Source organism: Xenopus tropicalis, chromosome 5 (assembly GCF_000004195.4).
Source record: "Xenopus tropicalis strain Nigerian chromosome 5, UCB_Xtro_10.0, whole genome shotgun sequence".
Lineage (NCBI taxonomy): Eukaryota > Metazoa > Chordata > Amphibia > Anura > Pipidae > Xenopus > Xenopus tropicalis.
In genome coordinates this window covers 126742377-126749531 of record NC_030681.2, presented here as the reverse complement: position 1 = coordinate 126749531, position 7155 = coordinate 126742377, and positions in this window count along the sequence as shown.

Here is a 7155-nt window from a genome sequence, read left to right as displayed (position 1 = left end):
AGATGTTTCCTTTTATTGTTCTACTTGGCAGACAAAATGGTAATCTCTAATTGGTTGCTATGGGTTACTGCCCACACTCAAATTTGCCCAGTTTATAAATGAGCCTTTAATAGGCAGACCCAGACTGTTATCGCCATTATTCTACATTAGTTTAGTCAATGCCCTTTTTATACAAGACAGCACTTTATTTGCTTTAGTAGCCACAGAATGACACTGCCTGGAATTAGACAACTTGTTATCAACAAAAACCCCCAGATCATTTTTCCATTAAGGAAACCCCCAACACACTACCATTTCAGTAGATAGTTCATGTTTATATTATTTTTACCAAAGTGCATAGCTTTGCACTTGTCTGTTTTATATAAAAGTGTCTCTTTAAAGTTCACCTTCTTTGAGTTGTTCACACACAGGCCATTGGATAGTCATTCGCAGAGCCCAGACATTTTTACAATACTGGGCCAGCAGTGCGTAGGGCTCATGGTAGCCCACTACAATACAGAAAGCAACCCACTCCATGCCTCCCACTACTGTTTAGGGTAGGCCATCAGGCAACTTCACTTTGTACCCAGTGATCAGCTCAGAGCAATACATTAATCCAAATTGGACAATCAGATTCCACAAGAAGTGGCAGGGAGTCACAGTTGGCAGTTTGTTGAGTTGGCCGAACAGGAATGGCTGAATACAGGAATGCACACCTGGCTGTATGTAACTGCCCACAGACACACTACAAACCCATAACATGTAAATATGACATTTCTCATTCACGTGTTCACTGCTTTTATCAATCACCTTATGAATGGCAAATCTCTACTGATCCCTGCCATACCTGAGCTCACTCCTGCTTGTAATCACACACCTCAGCTTATTCACAATGTAATCTCCTGATTAAGCAAGAATAGATAGAGCTTCATTCTTTCACATGTGATACGTGCCTCCATATGACCTTTACAACTTGTGTTGCCCATATGTATTTACTTGCAAGTTGTTATAACAGACAAGTTTATTCACTTGCATAGAGCCTTCTGTACAACTACAGTGTAATGCACTCTATTATCGGCTGCACACTTGTATGTAATGTATGTATGTAAAAGCTATGCTTTAGCGCAACGGTCCCCAACCTTTCTTACTCGTGAGGCACAATCAAATGTAAAAAGACTAGGGGAGCAACACAAGCATGTGGAGGAGCCAAATAAGGGCTAGGATTGGCTATTAGGGGCCTCTATGCACACTATCAGCTTACAGGGGGCTTTATTTGGTAGTAAATCTTGTTTTTATTCAACCAAAACTTGCCACCAAGTCAGGAATTCAAAAATAACTCCCTGGTTTGGGGGCACTGAGAGCAACACCCAAGGGGTTGGGGAGCAACATGTTGCCCCCGGGCCACTGGTTAGGGATCACTGCTTTAGGGCTCTGGCACACGGGGAGATTAGTCGCCCCTGACAAATCTCACTGTTCGCGGGCAACTAATCTCCCCAGATTGCCAACCCACCGGCAAAAATGTAAGTCACCGGTGGGATGGCACACGCTGCGCAGGCGATTTCGGCAAATCACCGAAAATGCCTTGCGAGGCAACTTCGGCAATTTGCCCAAATCACCTGCGCAGCGTGTGCCATCCCACCGGCTACTTACATTTTTGCCGGTGGGATGGTAGTTCGGGGAGATTAGTTGCCCGTGACAAGGTAGATTTGTCGCGGGCGACTAATCTCCCCGTGTGCCAGAGCCCTTGGAGCTATTGCCTAAAAATCACCTCCTGTAACTTTATCATTGCCATTACTTGCAGATCACCAGCAAGCCTTGGTTAAGGCATTTTTAGCTTTGCAATAGAATATACATACCTTGTTACTAAAGTTCCTTTCTGCAATGCTACAACTGTCCTTCATAGGGAAAAAGAAATAGCTCCCCAGTTGCAAATATCTCACAGACTTTGCTGTGACTTTTCCATTAGTATCAGTATGTCTAGATATCCTTCCTGCCAGTTGCTCAGGTCCAGGTTGCCCAAAACCATCTGTGTGTCTCTAATGGGAATTGTGTTGATGTTGACTGGGAGTGGTTTTTTTTTTATGTAAAAACACAACCCATGAAGAAATTCTAGAGTGGATTCACAAAAAGAATTAACTGCTTGTAAAGCCATTAATTTTCTCACAAAACTGAACCAAATAAAAAAAAGGTGCACTTATCTCTAACTTATTGTCTCATATTCACAAAGTATTTTATTTACTGAGTAACTTAGTACAGAGCATCAAACCTTTAGTTGCATGTGGTTCAGGTATAGGATGGGCTATGTTTGGATTCCATTGTCCACCTTTCTTTTTTTTTTTTTTTGAACATCTTAAGATGGGTGTGAGGAGAGGTTTGTTTTAACCTGAAGTACAGGTCCTTCTCAAAAAATTAGCATATTGTGATAAAGTTCATTATTTTCTGTAATGTAAATAAATATACATTAGACTTTCATATATTTTAGATTCATTACACACAACTGAAGTAGTTCAAGCCTTTTATTGTTTTAATATTGATGATTGTGGCATACAGCTCATGAAAACCCAAAATTCCTATCTCAAAAAATTAGCATATTGTGATAAAGTTCATTATTTTCTGTAATGTACTGATAAACATTAGACTTTCATATATTTTAGATTCATTACACACAACTGAAGTAGTTCAAGCCTTTTATTGTTTTAATATTGATGATTGTGGCATACAGCTCATGAAAACCCAAAATTCCTATCTCAAAAAATTAGCATATTTCATCCGACCAATAAAAGAAAAGTGTTTTTAATACAAAAAAAAAAAATCAACCTTCAAATAATTATGTTCAGTTATGCACTTAATACTTGGTTGGAAATCCTTTTGCAGAAATGACTGCTTCAATGCGGCGTGGCATGGAGGCAATCAGCCTGTGGCACTGCTGAGGTGTTATGGAGGCCCAGGATGCTTCAATAGCGGCCTTAAGCTCATCCAGAGTGTTGGGTCTTGTGTCTCTCAACTTTCTCTTCACAATATCCCACAGATTCTCTATGGGGTTCAGGTCAGGAGAGTTGGCAGGCCAACTGAGCACAGTAATACCATTGTCAGTAAACCATTTACCAGTGGTTTTGGCACTTTGAGCAGGTGCCAGGTCGTGCTGAAAAATGAAATCTTCATCTCCATAAAGCTTTTCAGCAGATGGAAGCATGAACTGCTCCAAAATCTCCTGATAGCTAGCTGCATTGACCCTGCCCTTGATAAAACACAGTGGACCAACACCAGCAGCTGACATGGCACCCCAGACCATCACTGACTGTGGGTACTTGACACTGGACTTCAGGCATTTTGGCATTTCCCTCTCCCTAGTCTTCCTCCAGACTCTGGCACCTTGATTTCCGAATGACATGCAAAATTTGCTTTCATCCGAAAAAAGTAATTTGGACCACTGAGCAACAGTCCAGTGCTGCATCTCTGTAGCCCAGGTCAGGCGCTTCTGCCGCTGTTTCTGGTTCAAAAGTGGCTTGACCCGGGGAATGCGGCACCTGTAGCCCATTTCCTGCACACACCATTTCAGTCCACTGCTTCTGCAGCTCCCCCAAGGTCTGGAATCGGTCCTTCTCCACAATCTTCCTCAGGGCCCGGTCACCTCTTCTTGTTGTGCAGCGTTTTCTGCCACACTTTTTCCTTCCCACTGAGGTGCCTTGATACAGCACTCTGGGAACAGCCTATTCGTTCAGAAATTTCTTTGTGTCTTACCCTCTTGCTTGAGGGTGTCAATGATGGCCTTCTGGACAGCAGTCAGGTCGCCAGTCTTAAGGTGGCCATACACGGGCCGACTATAGCTGCCGATATCGGTCCCTTGGACCGATTCGGCAGCTAATCGGCCCGTGTATGGGGAGAGCAGATCGGCCTGGCCGACCGATATCTGGCCTGAAATTGGCCAGATCTCGATCGGCCAGGTTAGAAAATCTGGTCGAATCGGGGACCGCATCGGCTCGTTGATGCGGTCCCCAATCCGACTGCCCCATTGCCGCCCACATAATCCGATCGTCTGGCCCCAGGGCCAAACGATCGGATTATTATTTTTTTTACCTAAATGGTCCCCGATATCGCCCACCCGTAGGTGGGGATATCGGGGGAAGATCCGCTCGCTTGGCCACCTTTACCCATGATTGCGGTTTTGAGTAATGAACCAGGCTGGGAGTTTCTAAAAGCCTCAGGAATCTTTTGCAGGTGTTTAGAGTTAATTAGTTGATTCAGATGATTAGGTTAATAGCTCGTTTGGAGAACCTTTTCATGATATGCTATTTTTTTGAGATAGGAATTTTGGGTTTTCATGAGCTGTATGCCACAATCATCAATATTAAAACAATAAAAGGCTTGAACTACTTCAGTTGTGTGTAATGAATCTAAAATATATGAAAGTCTAATGTTTATCAGTACATTACAGAAAATAATGAACTTTATCACAATATGCAATTTTTTTGAGAAGGACCTGTATATCATGGAGTATTTTAAGAGGGTTTTCTTTATGAGTAAAGCTACTACTAAATGGATATATGTAAGAATTGGAGGCAACATATAGGCATTCCATTGTTCTTTGGTGTTCTCCTCTCTACAGGTTCTTTAGCAGAAGGCTTGCCATTAGATCTACATGCCAAGCACGGTTAGGCCAATAAAAGCTGCTAAGGGACAGGCAGCAGTTTGTCGGCTCACACAGGCCAGTCACACGGATATTCATTCAGCCGTTGATCGGTCAGGCTTAAAATTCCTGTCAGAACAAGGAACACATTGGCACACTGATGCAATCTCATCCCAATAGCCTGTATCATGGCTACGCGATCCGATCGTTAGGCCAGACAATGCTGAGAATTGCCTCTGCTAAACACATGTACAGCCAATAATCAGTAAACGATCAGCACTGTATTTTTGGAGCTGGGACAAGTAGCTGTTATTAGTAGCTCAGTGTGTCTTCACCCTAAGGGCGACTGCTTATTTACAGGTATCTCTGCATTGGAGTGCCAGTTACCATAGGGGGGGCCTGAAATCTCAATAGCCTGCTTGTTTTTAACCTGGGCTTAATAACTTTACATAATGCAAATACCAGCAGACAATTCAGACCCCCCCCCCCCCCCAAAAAAAAAATGGTGGGAAGCTCTATTTGTAGAGATATCAGACCATAAATAAGCATTTAACCTCAATTTTCACTGCATGAAAAGTCCTGCAAAGTCTTTCAGAACTACATACCGTATACACTTGAGAATTATATGACATTAAGAAAAAAAAAACACCACTTAATGCCCGAGCCGAGAGAAAACAGCAAGTTTATTTTACAAAGTGGCCTGTGCAAACCAGCAGTTATAAACAAATAAAAAAAAAAACCAAGAGGCATGGAGCAGAGACACACATCCAACAGTAGCTTTCCTGGGAGATACCAACTCTCATTCTCTGACCTGAAGCCCAGATGCAACAAGCAGCGCATAACAGGGAGCCTACAGAAGCCTGTGTGTGGGAATGAACATTTGCTCTGGCCCGTAATGCAAGTTGGTCTAAAACTCAGGAAACCCAAACTTTAGGTTTTGTAATTATATACAATATAATTAGTTTTACTATTTACAAAATCATTAGAATAATAAATATACAGGGGAGAAACCATTCACAGGTCTTTGCTGTGGCACTGCAATAGTGGTTTATAGCAGCATGTGCGAGCAATGTAAACAATACAGAAGAATTGTATTTGTTCAATAGAAAATGTGCATAACAACAGAAAGTAGCACATTGTGAGTGAAAACGTAACTCAAATATAAATAAATAGCAAAATGGTAAGCACAGTTACCTTGGCAAGAACAAGCACTGAACATGATACCTTGATACAAAGTCCCAGAGCCCTTAGTGATCATGCTCTGGGCCATTCAATGAGAGCTGCACTGAGGCTCCCATACAGCAAAGCCTGCTTCAGACTAAAGTGTTTGCATGATGTAGCTCTGCAAAGATGCCCACAATTGTCAGAATTTACCACCTCCATTTCTCATCCAGTCCGACAGTCATTAGGCGTTGTCTATTTAAGCCAATACATTTTGGTCTTAATGCACCAAGGCAACCCAGTGACCTGATCCGATACGTGTATTCAATCATTGGCCATCCCACTATTGCAGGGCACAGCACTACCTGTCATGCAATCAAATCACTGTGATCCTGACCCATTTGATATTGCACTAAAATTATATATCCCTCTAAACGTGTACATGACGTTTTCTTGCCAAAATGTAAAAATCCAACAGGGGAGCCATCAGCTCTACTTTACCATTCCTGGGCAATTCTTGTGCCACATTACCAGAATCTGACATAAGCAGCAGGTTTCCCCACACTTTTTAGCAGTGTCAAGTAGAAAAGGGCATTTTGGGCAGTGCAAGTATCCCTGGCATAATGCCTGGTGCTCCAAGCACCTAAATGTGGCCATAGACATGAAGATCCACTCAGTTGGTGATGTCGCCACACAAGCGAATCTGTCCCTGATATGCCCACTTTGAGGTGAGTGGTATCACATTGATCTGATCATTAGGCCCTTGGGACAATCAGATCACGTTGACAGCATTAGGCCACGGGGGCAAGGACTGCATCAATAAACAGATGTGCTGTTTGCCCAAATCGATTTTTAAACTTGCTCGATACACAGGAAAATAAGCTGCTGATTCAGACCGTTGGCAGCTTTTATCTGCCTTCGTGTTGCCACCTTAAACTGGATGCACATAGTAAGATATTCTTGTTTGCAGGTGGGTATGTGCTTACAACTCCTCATTGGAGTTCTCACCATGGATCTCTGAATAAGCCCATATAGGTTGTCAGGAAGAGTATTATATATGGACCAATTGCCTGCCAAATTGAGCGACATGGCCAATAGTCAGCTATACCTATTTATAAGATGCCTGTGAAAGTCCTTCAAAAGCACTAGAGCACTACAGGGTGTAAAAAAAAAAATTATATATAAGAAGAAAATATAATTTGCTCTAGAAATGGCAAGTTCTGGAAGGACAGCCGTAGTAAATGTCATGAAATTACATGTATTTGTAGGCCCTGGTGATACTGCAACTGAAGTCAGTGCTGTGTTCACAACTTATAAATTCTATAGGAACAAGTTGCAACAAATATTTCTGCCCATATTTCCCATGTGGTTCTTCCAGAAGTACCAAG